The following is an 18,225-nucleotide window of genomic DNA, read 5'->3' as shown; positions in this document are numbered from 1 at the left end:
TGCCCTATGTTGGCAAGCCTGTTGATGTAATTTACTGTGAAATACACCTTTGGGAAAGAAGTACTCCAGGGATCTATATGCCATGTCCTACAACAGCATAATGCTCTAGTGTGATGTCAAACTCTGGTAGGGTTCTATTCCCACACATGGCAGTTGTGGATGTTTTTGTGTGTGTTTCTATGTTTGTGTTGTGTGCAATGCTTTTTAGGCTAGTCACACTCACTACAATTCAAATGCCCTGTTTTGTCAAGCCTGCTGATGTCATTCAGTGTGAAATACACATTTGGGGAAGGAGTACTCCAGTAATCTCTGTGCCGCATCATATAACAGTGTAATGCTGTAATGTGATATAGAACTCTGGTAGGGGTTCTGTTCCCACACATGGCAGTTGTGGATGTGTGTGTGTTTCTATGTTTGTGTAGGGAGCAATACTTTTTTAGGCTAGTCACACTCACTACAATTCAAATGCCCTACTTTGGCAATCCTGATGATGTCATTCACTGTGAAATACACCTTTGGGGAAAGAGTACTCCAGTTATCTCTGTGGTGCTTCCTATAACAGCATAATGCTGTAGTGTGATATTGAACTCTGGCGGGGATTCTATTCCCACACAGGGCAGTTGTGGATGTGTGTGTGTGTTTCTATGTCTGTGTAGGGAGCACTGCTTTTTTAGGCTAGTCACACTCAATACAATTCACATGCTCTACTTTGGCAATCCTGCTGCTGTCATTCACTGTGAAATACAACTTTGTGGAAGGAGTACACCAATAATCTCCATGGTGCGTCCTATAACTTTGTAGTGCTGTAGTGTACTAAACTAGTTAGGTAGGAGTTCTTATCCCAGGCATGGCATGTGTGTGTCTATGGTTGTCATTCATATACTGTGTGGAGGTGGCTTTGTGTGTGTAACAACTGGACTCATTGTGGAGTGGCTTTTGCAAATTTCTTATATGGTGGCCCTATTATATGTCACAATGTCCACCTTACAGGGATAACAGATGTGAAATAGCTGAGAGGCTGGGGTGCAAAACCATACCCCTACATGTGACATCAAGGTCAGGTGAACAATGTTAGCAACCCTTGTATTACCCAGTGAACACTCTATACCCATGTCACATACACACACACTTGCCTAGGCGACAACCGCTATGTTGGTAGTACCCTGTGTATTGCCCAGTGATGTTAACCATGGTGTGATTGAAGTGGGCTACACAGGGCATGGCACCTTGTCCATCAGTCCAATAGGCACATACATGCAGACAGTGCACCTTCCCTATGTTCCCCAATGGACACCTGCAACACCTGTGGTGCCATCAAATGTGACCCACAAAGGACATACCATGCCTGAAACACATGCCCTGTATGGATAGATGTCACTGGCACCAGGGAAGTCTTGTATCATGCTATCAATGTAGGTGCAGGGTCAACCTGTTGTCCATTAACAGTTCCCGCCACATGAGGCCAGGACTGCTGCATCTGTGATAACAATCTGTGTACACAACTTGGGCCAGACACCCCAGGTACAGTTCCACATGTCACTGTGCATGCATGTGGGACATGTGCACATCCCAGACACCGTCCATGTCATGGACTAAGGAACACATACATGGAAAGCAATGCACAGCAATAGCCACACACAATAGTTACCCAGGTGACTGGATGGTGAATATAATACCCACCTGTAAGGGCAAATCGAGACACTACACCCCTGAGCCACACTGCAGACCATTGTCATGTGGACTAATGCCAAGGTATACCCATCACCTAGCCTTGTATAGCTGTCTGGCACAGTCGACCACTACAAACCCGTGAAGCAATGCACCCATGCATGTCAGTACTGGTACCCTGTGTCTGTGTCTATGGTGTATGATGCCTATGACCACATTCACACTCACTATAACCCCCATTGGCATACTGAAGCATCCTGTCTGATGTCAGACATCTCCACATACCCTTTGCCCATACAACCTCCAGATAACCCCTGTGGTGCATGTGATACCTGCACAGTACTGTAATGTGGCAATCTAACTAGTGATGAGTTGTATTCCTGACCCTGCCAAGTGTGTCAATGTGTGTGGATCCCAGAGAGAGTGTCACTTTTTTGACGCTAACACCTGTTCATGTAGACAGGCACGTTTACTACACCTATTGTATAGCTACAATATCACTGTTGCAGATGTCACTCACCATAACTTAAACATTCGGAGGGCTCCTCACCTAATTTATATGGTGCATCCAATCACTGCATAGACATGTGATAGCAATACATAGTCAATCAGGAGTTTGATGCCCTGTACAGGTAGGTGTGTGACACAAACATGTTTAAGTTTTACTCTCCCACCCCTCCCTGACTTACCTTTGCCTCTGTCTGCCTCTCTCACTCCCTCTCTGGTGGATGTGGAGACTTACACCTACTTTGCTTAGGCAGCAGCATGTGTATTGTAAGTGATGCTCATAATCAGCTGATAGCCTCTGCACGAATTGCAGCCCTCCTCAAGCTGATTGCATGTGGAACAGCTCTGGTAACTTTCCCATAGCCAATTGCATGGAAAAATACTGCAATATCTATGAACATCATGTTGGTTTTAGGCCTTTAGATCTGTTTGGCAAACAGCATCACAGATGTATTGGGGATTTACCTCTAACAACATGCACAGTGGAAACAGGCCAATACACAGGAGGGGGATGTGCCTGACTTGACTACAGACTGTAAGTGCTGCTGTACTGCATTTGGTGTAATGTTGGTATAACAGGCTGTGTGTGGATATGGCTGTTCTACATGTTTTAATACCTGTTATGTCAGTGCTATGTTTATGAGGAAACCCCCATCTGTAGGGTCATCTGCAGACGGGACAGTGTGTGGTGCCTTTTGTTTCTTGTGTTACCCACAGAGCACCTATCTGTGAACTGCAGAAGCATAGTGTGAGGGTTGCAGTCAGTAGATGGTGACAGACATGAGAGTTAATGACTTCATATCCCTCATAGGACATATGTTGCAACAAACCCTGTTACAAAAGTAAATGTATGAGGTTATAACAGCAAAATGTCAATATTGGCCCGTGTTTGTGCCTCCAGCAACACCTCTGTCAACCTTTGTACATATGTCATGCAGTAAGAGGTGCATATGTTCTGTACACCATATTAATTGACATCATATCTGATAACAAGCCAGTGAGATATCAGACTGCTACACATGTAATGTAGAGTAGGGATTATATTTGAGGGCATAAGCTGGGCATTCTGTGGTTGTGTGTACAGTACTGAGGTATGTGCACTTATGGTGATTGTTGACAATGTGTGTATTGTGAATACGTACCTTGGCCTGTCTACAGGCTGTGGTATTTGTCATTGTTCTTAGTCCTGTTCTATCTGATGTTACATGCTGCTCCACTGTATGTTACCCTATTGGCTTACATGTTTGTAGGGCCAAACACACACATGTCCCATACCACAGACAGACATCAGACCTCACTGTGTAGTGGCCCAGTATATGCAGGGTTAGTGTGTGAGTGGCAGATATGAGGATGGTGAGCTCAGATAGTCCATACACTGTAATATTATGCTAGATTACCATATGTGGCTGTGGCTCTGTTCACATTGGTTGTGGTTATGCACTTTCACACAGGTGTCTGTTACTCTCTGCTGTGACATGCCTGTTGAGCCTGCTATATATGCAGGTACATGTGTATTCCCCCATAAGAAATGTAGGCCAGTGTTGCGGCAGTCTGCCTGTAGCCTGCACAGTGCTTTGTTTCATGGCTAGCAGCTTAGTGTACTTACCCAGTGAGATGTTATGGCTGGATACTTGCCAGATGTACTGCTGCCGGGCCACCACACCAGTCGTGTGTGTCAGACAAAGCAGTGGGATGCTGTACAGATGTATGTCACTAACTAGAAGGTAGTATGTGGCCATGTTACCTCTGCACCAGCAGTTATTATGTGTCAGGACAGACAGAGGTGTGTGAATGCATAACCTATGGGGGTGAAAGTATACGAGTATTTACATGATATACCCATCTACATGGATGTTAACATCCGCATTGTCAGGCTTGGACCACATGTTTTGCACTAAGGGGTTCTGTACATACCTATGGACTGACCAGAGTGTGTCAGACTGTCCAGATATATTAGCCATATCTCTGCTGTTGTCCGCAGGAGCATTACTGTGCTAGCAGTGGTACTGTACTATGATGTCCTTAGGATGTCTGTCAGTAGTCAATGGCGCACATGTTAAAAGCAGATGTGACCTGCCACACACACACCATGTCTGTGAAGACAATCCCTATTACAGTAGCAATAGTCTACAAATATACCTGCAATACATACCTGACATCCCCTTGCACTAAGAGGTTGGGACTATTGGGGCTGAGGTAGGGCTCCACTCTCTCTCTCTCTCTCTCTATATATATATATATATATATATATATATATATATATATACACACACACTCAGATATATACATATACAGAACAATATATGTCTACACATATACAGATAGCGATACATATTCATATATATGTATGGATATCTACATATATATTGACAGTAATAGGTATATCAGAATAGATATGTAAGCACATATAATTATAGATATCTACATACATACCCACATAAATAGGCATATCTGTACACACAGGATGTGCATACATATATAGCTATCTATATATAAATATATATATATATATATATATATATATATATATATATATATATATATATATATATATATATATATATATATATATATATATACATACGAAGAGATGTACACATGGCCATATATATGTTGCACTATACTATTATATGTATATATCCATATTCCTGCCATGTGTAAACCTCACGGTTGTGTATACCCTTCCAGATGTATCTCATTGTATGTATCTGTGTGTGCATTATGATAAAATGACATATGTGATGCAACAGTCATATTAATAACAAGTACTACACAATTGTGGAAGTAAAGGCAATTGTTCAATACTACTCAAAATGTGTATTGACAGATATATTGGTAAAGCAACAGCTGTCTTCATAGTGGTCATGGCATAGTGATTAAGTGTTGTGACTATAGTGTACAGGGTCCTGAGTTCAAGACCTGCAAGGGCTGTTCATTTTGTTGCTGGTCAGAACAAGGGCTGTCAGATACAGAGTGGTTAAGGCAGTTTTGATCAACTTTAAGTGGGTTTGTGCAGGTTTGGGTGAAGCTAAGTTTTGCTAAGCTATGGGTAAATGTACGGGTGCTTAAACAGTGTAGGCTTCACTTACCAGTGCGCAAATCAGCTCAGCTGTTATATTGCAGCAATGTTGATACTTGCTAAAGATGGCTTAGCCTTGGTAACCAGTTCACACTACCCAGTCTGATAACATAGCAGGGTAATGACATCTATAATAAGTGTATGTAATGCCATGTACAATACATGCACCTATGTGCTGTCATTACAGTAGCAAAGGGTTTGACTGTCATGCGTGGGACACAGACATATATGAGGCCTGTACAGCACTGTTATCTATGTGAATCTGTTACATACAGAGCTAGAAGCCCAGGGTACGTGCTGTCACACTGGCATGTAGTGTATCATGGCGGTACTACTGTCGACAGTGCTTACCCAGGCAACAACAGAGTGCTAAATGTAGTACTTATAACAGGCACACCTGCAGGCATAGCTGGACTCTGAGGCCTCCCTGTTGTATCCTTGGTGTGTGAGCTGTGTCACAGTATGCACCCCTTACTGAGTAATGATCCGACATGTGGAATGTAACTGTAGACTACCGTCTGTACAGCACATGTTAGTGAGGGCTTTTGACATGTAGTTATTGCATACATATTGTTGTCAAACATCTGTCAACACACTCACCCTACTGCATAGCTACTTGTCAAGCTGATGACTGGTACTCCCTTTACAGATGTCCAGCGGACAGGTATCCAGCTGGGATATGTAAAGGCAACCTAAGCTTGATTGACACTGACAAGTCTGCTCAGCTGTGTAAGAACTGGCACATATAGTAGATGACACCCTGTGTACACCACATGCCACAGGTAAACCACAACACTACCACATCCAACAGAATATGCTTGGGTACAGGTCCCCATCACAGACACTAACCATGTGTTGTAATGCATTTTGCATACATGTCAACTTGATCACCTCAGTGGCCATGCAGGAGGCACCTGGAGGAGTGGCTGATGCATGTCATTCTCACCCTGAGGGCCACCACAGCAGTGTCTGTTGGCAGATTGCCTGCTGCCACATGGCAAGTGGCAGATACCACTGTACACCCAACCCCTGCACAACCCATCTCACCTTGGACAATAGCTAGGTACACAGCTATGACCATCTGCGGTGATGGACCCCTGTACTGACACATATATACGTCTGCATAACTGAGTATAGCAGTGTCTGTGTGTTAGCACACCTGTACTTGGGAATTCCATGAGGGCCTTCACAACCACCGCAACACCCATTGCCATAGTCAGTTGTGGCTGCTGCTGTATGGGACATTACATGTACCTTGTTCTGCTCCTCTCCTTACCGGCTACATGAGCCTTACAGTACCAGCACAACAGTGTTGTACAAATGGGTTGATAGGCATGGGATAACCATTGTGTTCTGGCAAGTGTGTGTATGTGTGCATGTCCATATATCTGTAGGGTACAGCATTCCAAGGCCACATATTCCTATTAAATTCCCTATTGCCGCACAGTAGTACAGAAAATGTTGTTGCTGCCCATAGGTGAGGCATGACAATGCAACACCCTACTACTCATGTGGCATGTGCATTAGATGCATATCCCTGTAGTACCACTGTCGGGGTATACTATGGACTGTATCGCAGTCATGGCCATTGCGTGATGGTGGGTATGGCAGAGTGTCATCATGGGTTTCAGGGAGTACAATATCCACTGGGGGATGTGGGTGCTGTGTACACTGTCATTACACCAAGGTACAGCTGGCATATGTCCCATGTACCACATTATGGTTACCACTGTCACCATCAACCATACAGGTAACTGATACCACAATCCAGGACAGTTATGCATGTGCTGTGTGCAGCCTACCTGTAACACATTGGACACATGGTCAAGTTAGTTAGAAGCGATAGACCCTTCTATCTCGGATGTGTGTCTGCTTGCTATGTGTCTGTTAATGTGTATATAAAGTTATGTCACACTAGGTATTGTCCATATACACCCATTATATCCCCATTAGCATACTGTACATGTCTGGGGATGTTCTGCATGCAACATGTAACCTGGGGCACACCTCACCCTAAACGCTGTGTGTTGTGTGCAATGTAAGCCACGCACTTCAGTATCACTACATACCTAAGTACGGGTCTAGCCTAGTGTTGCCAAGTAACAGTGTGTATGCATGTGGATGGGTCTACATCAGGTTGCAGGGTATACACACCAAAGCAGGTCACCTGTCCATGTGGTACAGGCAATAACCATTATACTAACCTGTGACATGAGTTCAACTGTACCCCAGATATGTCCACAGCCATGGTGTCACCACAGTGCCATACCCCATTGTGGAATATGACTGCAGATCTTCCTCGTGCTGATACATGTACACCTACAACACAAATGGATAACATTATAGAGACCACAATCAACCAGTATTACTAACAGCTATAATGCATCATTGCTGGATGGCTAAACTACCTGACATATATGTATTACACTTCACTTCTTACAACATGTTACACTGCAGCACTGTGGTATACTGTAGTACAGTCACCATGTGCATCAAAACCATATTAGCCTGTCCCTGCATTGATGGTATGGATGACAGGGATGTGGCACAGGTATCATCATATGCACAGGGTGTGATGTTGGTTTGCTAGAGGCTCAGGGTGGGCCATACATTTGACACCATGTGTGTGGGCGAGAGGTGTACTGAGGTGAGTTGGGCATGGTGATGTGGTGTGATTAGGTATGCGGTTGCCCTAGGCGTGTTTGTATAGTGTGTGGTTATGCATAGACACAGATCGGACATGTGGCTGCCCTACACAGGTGTTTATGGACAGCTGCAGACCATACCTGGCAGGGTGTGCAGTTCACTGCCTCTGGCCACAAACATGTGGACTGTGCATGCCAGGGGTTCCATGGGCATGTCTAGCTATAGGCGTCAATGTGCTACTCTCACCTGCAGATGACAAGTGTCCGCTGGTACCAGTTCCCTCCTGGGACTGGCCAGGACCACATGCATGTGGCCTGCTTTGGTGTGGTGTGGTGTGGACAGCACCCCCTTGCACTGCCAGGGCTGGTACTGCCACTATGGGAGCCCCTTGCTATCCAAGCACATCCATGTTGACTGCCTGCTGTTGGTGTTGCTGGCCTATGTCCATGCGGACGTTGCCGCACCCCCACCACATGTTCTATCATGGATATACCATGGGTGATGAGGCCATCATCTCAGCATGCTGTCTATCCATGAGCTCGGTATAAGCATGGATGGCACCAGACAGTTCACAGATGTTGTCACTCACAGATGTGAGAACAGCCCTCTGCAGCCTCAGGCCCTGTCTGGTGTAACATTCCATATGTGTGTGCACCACCATGACAGCCTGAAACATGCCCCTCCTGGTACCAGCTATGTTGCCTCTGCCAGGGGCATGATGTGCAGCGACCCTACCATGGGCACCCTGGGACATCTGCCTATGTGCTGCCCTGCCAGACATCCAGGTATGCCTGCTGTGACCAGACACAGTAGGTATGGTTACCACACTTTCCTGTGCACTGCCACCAAACGCAAGCTGTCCCTCCATAAAGGCCATTGGTGATTGGGTATGTATAGGCACTGAAACTGTGTGCAGGGTTGGGATGGCTAAAAGGGGGATATCAAATGATGGTGCAGTATCAGCCCCTGACAACCCCACCTGTGCCTCAACAGTGGTATCATCATCTTTGGTGTCTGTATGGACACCAACATCAGATTGCATGCAGGAGGGACCCTGACACACCTTACCACCTATGGGGGAAAACAATAAATGCACTTTAAAACCTGTATAGCATTGCCTAACAGTACACACACACACACACACACACACACACACACACACACACACACACACACACACACACACACACACATACACACACACACACACACACACACACACACACACACACACACACACACACACACACACACACACACACACCACTGTAATACCTACCTGTCTGTGACTTTACAGACAGTCCCACGTATATGTCCATGTGTATCCCATCCTGCATCACACTTGGTAACATACACACATTGATACCACTCATTAACATATCAGTCCTCTAAATGCCTACATAAGCAGTCACAACACAAGACCTGTTACTACATTACCTGCCTGACCTGTGTCTAGTGGTTTTAGATGGCCTTACTGTTGTCATTCGGTGCTCACCTTGTGTATGCCCAAACATCATGAGCATGGCCCCTATATGTGTGTGCTAGTATGTTCTATCCATAATATCATGCACTGGTGTGTCATGTGTATGTAATGCTCAGTACATGCCAGATATGCTGCTCAATCAGCCTATCATGTGACAACTGTAATATTTGAATACACTCCCTGGTGTTGACTAGTACTTCCCCAATGCATCTGTAGTGCTACATACGTGGGTTGTAGGTGACCTCTCTGCTGAAAGTGATATTAAGGGTGTACCTGGTGTCTACCTTCCCTCTCAATGCCTTTTCTATCAAACAGACCATATTATACTATCAGCGGTCCTGTGATTACACACATGACAAGTATTCCTGTTGTGTAATGTGGTAGTCCATGCCCATGTACTGCATGATCCCAAAGGGAGGTACTGCTGTATGAACACCCCACAATCACACATGTGCATACACGGATAGGCACACAAACACACACACATGCATACAAGCATCCTACCTGCATCAACACCCTCCTCTTCACCAGAATGACCCTACAGACAAACTACCTACCAGGATGCACACAAACACATACAGGTGACATTGCACAATGATAGTACACGCAGTCCTCCTATTAACCCTATGTCAACATGCATAACATGTGGTACCCGACAGCATGCAGTGCAGTTATAGTCAATCCATGCTAGCAACAGTATACATGTGTGTGATGCATGTGCTGTGTCACTAGGTGAAGCGCCTTCCCCTGGATACCACTGCACCCATGTACAGAGTATTTCTGTGCACCCTGCCATGTACTGTACACCACACCTAACAGGTGTAAAGCCTATTGCTGAATGTGTACTACTGTGTCGGTTATGTTAGCTTTAATGCTCACAGCCTTATGTTTTCCAGCAACACATACCTGGGATGATATGTAGACAGATATCATTTGTGAATGCCTGATGTCTGATTCACAGCTCTCAACTTCAGTGGACTATATATGACCAATCCAATACTCTTACACTAATAACCATCAGAGCATACCATGGCTATGGGGGTTGTACACACTCTTATTGATATGACACACCCATCCTTGATCTGCCATGGGACCACATCACCGCATATCTTAACAGTACATAAGCCCGATATGTGACATATGTCCTGTACTTTCACATGCAGTATCTACGGAATGTGTTAGGTGTGCGGATGCTGACTACGATGACGATGCATACACACCATGTGGGCATATGTGTGCACACCCTTATCATGATGGTTTGTCGCATCTCTTGTTGTGTGCACTACAGCAGTCACTACTCCTGGCAGGGGTATACTAACATGGGCCATTTGCATTTGCCAGTGTATGTTCAGTCTGCCCTACACATGTCCCCCTAATCTGCATGATTGCAAGTTCTACTCATGTGCACATCCGTTGGTGTTCACACACTGCCATCGCTATTGCTGTAGGGGTAGGGTTACAGCTGCCACAGGTCCTGAATCTGACTATGTGCAGATACAGCCATTCTTAGCATCCTTAGGATCTCTGCTGCAGTGCACTGGTGTGTCATGCTGACACCCCTCCCCCCTCCTTCAGCCTTTTTGCAGATGCATGACAAGTAAGCCCTTCACATGTGTCACTTTACAGTGTCCCATACACTGAACACCACATGTTACAGCCTAGTCCCAGCTGATGATGTGGACCACCGTAATGCCTTATGCCATAGTGTATCTCTGCAGCAGTTGCCATTGTCCTACAGGTATATACACTGTTGTTGCACTGTATATGGGTGTTGTTCCAAACATGTCCTTACTGTAGGCCATGTCTCCCACCATTATGTTACTCTCTGTGGTCACATTCCACAATGACAGGATATTAGTTATCATGCAGGTGTCTGACATACCCTTCCAATATCCCATCATGGTCACCCCGTGATGCCGTGCATTTCACAGCAACAATACATGCACATGTACAGCATGCATTCTGGGTAGGTATGTTGGATGTGTGCATGGAATATACCATTGCCATTACATGCCCAGTGTATTGGCAAGCATCTACATAAACCATACTCACCAACTACAAGCTGCTGCCTTGGTGGTATCCCAGAGGGACCTACATAAGAGGGTGAGGGATGCAAAGTCAGTGGCCACATCTGTGGCAGTGCTACAAGGTGGCTGCAGTATTATAATACATCAACAGTACATTTCCCCAATACTACCACATATGGACATCTGTTTATCACTACTGTGCAACAACAAAATATATCTATGACATGTCAGGTATGCATGATATACCTGTACCGATGCGGATGTATACACAAAAGTGGTCTACAGATGTGCTCTGTGGCCTTAGCTGCATGCTCCTAGGCCGGTGTGTGTGGGTGGCACCCACCTGAACCCAGGTGTCCTGCTGTTGGTGGCTGGCCGGATGGGCAGGTGCCATGAAGCTGGCAAGGAGCTCCTCCACACTTGTCAGGGGGGGATGGATGACATGCCCCCCCATATTGAAGTGATCCCCCCGGACTGCAGTGACACACTGATGGGCATTGCGAAGCAGGTGAGAACAATGATGCCAGACCTGCTCATAACTGCGGCTGTGCAGTCCGACATCATTGACCCTGTGGACTAGGTCATTCCACAGGGCAGTCCGCATCTGCTGATCATGGGCAGCCTGGCCAAACAAGGTTGCATAGTGCTGGATGAGTCTGTTCAGCAATATGTAATTTTCCACTGCTGTGTAGGCTGACAGCCTTCCATGAAACATCGTGCCTGAAAGACATGAAGATGGACACAGGTGTGAGTAAGTCATGCAGCAAGGTTACCACAGTTCTTAATACACATCACTGTCACCCCCCACCATATCCATGACAACAAACCATACACACAACTCAATAGGTATGGTTACAGCATACCTACCAGTGGGGCAGATATTGTACTGTACTACGCTTTGTGCAATGTGTTTGTAACAATGTTCCCTGTGTGGATACTATCATTGCTGACCTGTTACAGACTATTCACCTGCATGCCATTGTCATGGCCACAATGGTTCCATATATGCCTGTGGTATGCTTGCTATGTGTGTGCTACACATCTGACTTACTGTGTTATTGCGGTTGGACATGTTGTAGGATTGTGTAGACTATTACTACCAACATATGTTCTACAACAGTGACACAATAGCATGTATATGTTCTATTGGCCAGCAGAACCGTCTCTCCAAACTCATCTGCTAATGTTACCAGGCCACATCACATGTGTGTCCCACCCTGGGGCCTCCTCATGTACTGGTCCAGCAATATTTTCAGGTGGAACCAAACCAGGGGCTGTTGTCCCCCCTGGGGGCACACACAGACATTTTCCTGTCCCCTGAGATCAGGTGCAGGTTCTTTTCCATAACGGGCTCCACAGACACATGTGGGATGTGCTACACCACTCTGAGGTACCCATTATACATTCACAGAGCCCACATGCTCCTCCTGCTCAGCCTCCAGGCCAGGCACCTTCAGGACATGGACTGCTGTTGTGAGTAACAGTGGGTGGGAGGCTTGTTCCCATTGTGTCCATATTGGAGCCCATGGGACATCCACATCACAGACCACACACCATCCTTGGTGTTTACCCACCACATGTGTCACATACCACCCCTGTAGGCTGTCCTCTATATCTACCAACCCTGACCACCTCCACAATTATACTTGCAATACTTCCTCATATTCCCATTCCATACTTCACAGACAAGGACAATGTGTTCACAAAAAGGGGTTCACATGTGACATACCCGTCCATGCTGCACACACACTGACATCTGCAGATATCTGTGTGTATTGCTATGTGTGCTGTTTCCTTGGACATAGCATGCACCACTGTGGTAGTAATATAGGGGAAATGTATTTGCATACATATATGTTTGTGTGTGTGTTTGTATATAAGTAGACATGTGCATATAGGTATATATCTATATATGTGTAGATATATGTGATATTGTATATATGTGATCAAATGTATGTCTACACATAGGTATCTGTATATTTGTGGACATACATGTGTATATATCTATATATAAAAATTAAAAGCACTACACCCTCACAAACTCCCCTTGAGTACCTTGTTCCCCATTGGCCCTTTTTTCAATTATAAAGGAATTCCCAATACTATTCTAGCATGTCCAAAAGTCAGTTGTCAATCTCCTCTCCAGTCCAGCTGGTGAATATGGGAATCTTGAGGCAATGTTACAACTGCCTCATGTACACAGACAACCCTCTCCTCCTCCCAACAAATTCCAACACATGTGAGAGATGCAACCATATAGCCAAACTGGAGGCTAAGCTCTCTCAACTCAGTACTGGCATAACCAGTCAGGAGGAGTAGGAAACCACACTCACTACAATTCCAGTCTCACAAAGACCTACCAAGACAGCAAACCAAACATATAAACACACAAAAACATACTCGGAGGCTCTAAATAAAAATCTGCCTAAGCAGCAGAGACCTCCAAAGCAGACACCCAAGCAACCGCTACCCCAAAACAAAACACGTGTAACACATAGCTCACAAAGCCAGTGTGCCGAACAGTCACAGCCCTTAAGGCTAAACAACACACCTGATACACTTGTAATAGGTGACTCTATCGTCAGGCACACTGACGTCCTGCTCACCAGGCTGAACAAGGAGAAGGTCACAGTGAGCTGCCTGTCGGGCGCTAGGATCTGCCACATAACACAAGCACTCAGGTCACTCCAAGGCAAGTACAGATATGACTCAGTCATTGTCCATGCTGGTGTGAATGACCTGAGACATACCTCCCTGGACTACATGAAAAGAGACATAGAGGAGCTCTTTGAGCATGTAGCCCAGGCCGGTATGACCCTGACCTTGAGTAGCATCTTATCCTCACCAAGAATGATGCCACAATATGAAGGCAAGATGATCAATTTCAACAATTAGCTTAAGTATTGGTGTCATTCAAAGGGGATCCAATGCCTGTCAGCCTGGGTTGACATGCTCGACGAGCCACGATGCTTCACTAAGGATGGCTTGCACCTGTCACCCCTGGGCTTTCGGATATTGACAAAGGCTCTTGCTATCCCCATAGTGCCTTTTTTTAGTCAAGGCTCAAAAGACAAATCCACCTCCATAGGTATCACAAGGGATAAGAAACTAAGAGTAATGCTACTCAACGACAGAAGTCTAAACCTCAAGATGCACACACTCAAAACTCTCCTTAGCATGGAGAATATCGATATCTGTGCAGTAACAGAAACCTGGTTCAAGCCTCCCGAGAGCACCCCAGCACTACCAGGTTATACCTCATACCATGCTTTTCAGCCCCAAAACTTGGAACGAACCACAAAAGGAGGGGGAGTATCAATATCCGTCAAAGATTCCCACACCTCCAGGTTGGTGGCACAGCACGAAGCATCAGAGACTACCCATGTGCAACTAACAGTGGGTAAAACTGCCTTCCAGTTTATAGCCTACTACAGACCACCCTCCCAAACCCAGGAACCCCACTCGGCCTTCCTAAGAACACTGGAAAATATGAAGGTCTCTCCAAACACCATTATATTGGGCGACTTCAACTACCCAAACATAGACTCGGAGCATTACTCTAGCACCAACACCCTAGCCCAAAGGTTCCTAGAATTTATAAACTCAAATGCTATGGAACAACTTGTTACCACTCCCACAAGAGGGGAAAACATACTGGACCTGATCATCACCAACATGGGGGCTCTATGCTCCAGACCAGAAGTGTATCCCTCACTGGTAAGATCAGAACATAAACTAATCTCACTGGATATTCACATCCCGACCCCACCCCCTGCCCTGAAAACCACAGTGAAAAACTTCTCTAAAGCAAATTTCACACTCCTCAAAACTGAGGTGGAATCCTTCAAGCCCACGGGCCTGTGTAAAATATGGCCCAGACAGCAGAATCCTTTATAAACGCATTCTATGAACACCTTCAGGAATGCATGGATCATGCAATCCCAAATAAAACCAAGACCCAATCCTCCAAAGGCAGGCGTCCTGTCTGGTGGACCCCAGCCATAAACAAACTATGCAATAGAAGGAGGAAGCTACTACATGATAAAGCAAAATCCTAAAAAGGGAAGGCATCTCTGATCAGTATTAGCAAAAAACTAAGGGCACTCATAAAATCGTCTAAGGCCAGCTTCGAGAGAAAAATTGCACATGACACTAAGGATAATCACAAGGCTTTCTTTAGTTATGTTAGGAACCTGGGTGGGAATTCCCAGATATGCTCAGAAGTAGTCCAAAATGACAAAAAATACACCGAACCCACAGACATTGCCAACATCCTAGCTGACAGGTTCAGCGCAAACTTCTCCCCCCCTCCCCACCAAAAGAGCAAATATCTATTCCAGCAGATTGCTGCCCCCCTGACATCTCAGATGCTCAGGTAAGAGCCGCTCTCTCCAAAGCAATAAACACAGCATCAATGGGACCAGATGGTGTCCCGGGCTGCGTCCTACATGAACTCCAAGAAGAGCTAAACCCAAACATAAAACTACTGTTCAATCTCAGCCTTACTACAGGATATGTACCCAAAGAGTGGTGTACAGCAACAGTGGTCCCTCTCCACAAAGGTGGTGCCTCAACAGATCCTGGAAACTATCACCCCATAAGCCTGACTAGCTTGGTCTGCAAAGCTAGGTAAAGGATCATCATGGACCTCATAAATAAAGATATTGGGGACATAAAGACACTGGATCCTACCCAGTTTGGTTTTGTTAAGGGCAGATCCTGCCTCTTAAACCTGGTTGATTTCTTTGAAACAGTCATCAAGGCCATTGACGAGGGGAAGGTGGTCCACACAGCCTACCTGGACCTCGCAAAAGCCTTCGATACAATACCCCACTCGGGCATTATAGATAAGCTCACCAGCTTAAATATAATCCCCTATGTCACTAGATGGGTTGCAAACTGGCTCAAGGACAGAACCTACATGGTTAGAATTGCTGGAGCCATGTCAGACTCCAAACCAGTTACAAGTGGCATCCCACAAGGCTCAGTCCTGGGACGTCTCTTGTTCGGTATATATTTCTCAGAGGTGCAGGCCAACACGGAAGGACTGTGGTGACCAAGTTCACAGATAACTGCAAACTAGGTGCCATAATCGACTCTCCAGCCAACACAAGCATCCTACAAAAGGGCCTCTTAGAAACAGATAACTGGTGCCAGAGCCATGGCCTCAAGCTAAATGCCAAAAAGTGTATAGTCATCCCCTTTGGCAAAAACAAAGTGCCCACAAATTACCACATAGGTGATAATCCATTAAGTACAGAAGAAGTAATTAGGGACCTGGGGACCCAAGTTGATAGCAATCTCTCATTTGAAAACCACTTGGCCAAAGTGGTTAGAAAAACATTTTATATAGCCCACCTAATCATGAAGGGATTAACATCTAGATCAGAGGAGGTCATCGTGCCTCTTTACTCATCCCTCATCAGGCCCATAATTGAGTACAATGCCCCTTTTGGGATGTACCTTACCAGACACCTGCAGCAACTGGAAAGACCCCAAAAGTACCTCACCAAGAGGATCAAAGGGCTCAAACAGATGCCATATGCTGCCTGGTTAAAGAAACTCCAGCTCTACTCAGTGGCATACCGCCTACTCAGAGGCGATCTGTGCCTGATGTATAAAGCCATGTCCAACTCGGAATTAATGGACATGCTGCACATCAGGAAATCCAAATCCCATCGAGCTATGCGCTCGAGAGACTTGAACCTCAGCACTGAAATAAATAGGACATGCTGGAGGGACAGATTCATAACCAGAGGCTCCCTTCACTCTGGAATAAAATCCCAGTCCAGGTTAGGCAGAGTCCCTCATTGACTCTCTTCAACAGGAATCTTGATGAGTGGATGGGAGATAGGTCGGTTTACCCCGGGTATCACTTCTGTGTCACTGTTAGACAGAGGCACAGTATACTAACCTCGAAAAAGGGCATAGCAAAATTCATTTAAAATGGGTGGCGAAAGCCAAACACACTCTGGCTAGGCTTATGAATGCCCTAGGGCAAATAGCCTAGTATGAACCTATGAACCTATATATGTATGCTTTGTCAAACCTTGAACCAAGGCGGAAGCGCTTACCTTCAGTTACTTTGCACTTTCCTGGCTATGGAGCATTTATCCCTTGGTGGGTGACGTGTTTATTTTCAGTTTAATATATATATATATATATATATATATATATATATATATATATATATATATATATATATATACATATATATATATATATATATATATATATATATATATATATATATATATCTGCTTACATATATAGAATTTGCTGTATAAATATATGACAATGAGAACACCGACACTGGAAGATCGACAACGGAGAAAACCGACAGTTGAGAATCCCAATGCTGAGAACACCGACATGTTAAGGTAAGTGTGCGATAGGGATGGACGTTAGGGTCAGGATTTGTGTAAGGTAAGTGTGTGATAGTGAAGGACGTTAAGGTAGGGTGCGGGTGAGGTAAGTGTGCGATAGAGACAGAGTTTTAGTTTAGGAGCGGGATAAGTGAGTTAGGGTTAGGGTGCGGGTGAGGTAAGTGTGCTATAGAGACAGAGTTTTAGTTTAGGAGTGGGATAAGTGAGTTAGGGTTAGGGTGCGGGTAAGGTAAGTGTGCGGTGATGGACTTGATGGTTAGGAGCGGATTAAGTGAGTTAGGGTTAGGTTGCGGGTAAGGTAAGTGTGTGATAGTGACGGACCTTAGGGTTAGCGTTTGGGTAAGGTTAGTGCATAGATAGTTGTGTATGTAAGGTTTAGTGTAGGTTTGTAAAGTTTTTGGTGTGCTTGTGTTGTGTGTGTGTTTTTTG

The sequence above is a fragment of the Protopterus annectens genome, chromosome 3.part0, assembly GCF_019279795.1.
Source record: "Protopterus annectens isolate FY-2018-M chromosome 3.part0, PAN1.0, whole genome shotgun sequence".
NCBI lineage: Eukaryota > Metazoa > Chordata > Ceratodontiformes > Protopteridae > Protopterus > Protopterus annectens.
Note: the sequence above shows the minus strand (reverse complement) of the source record.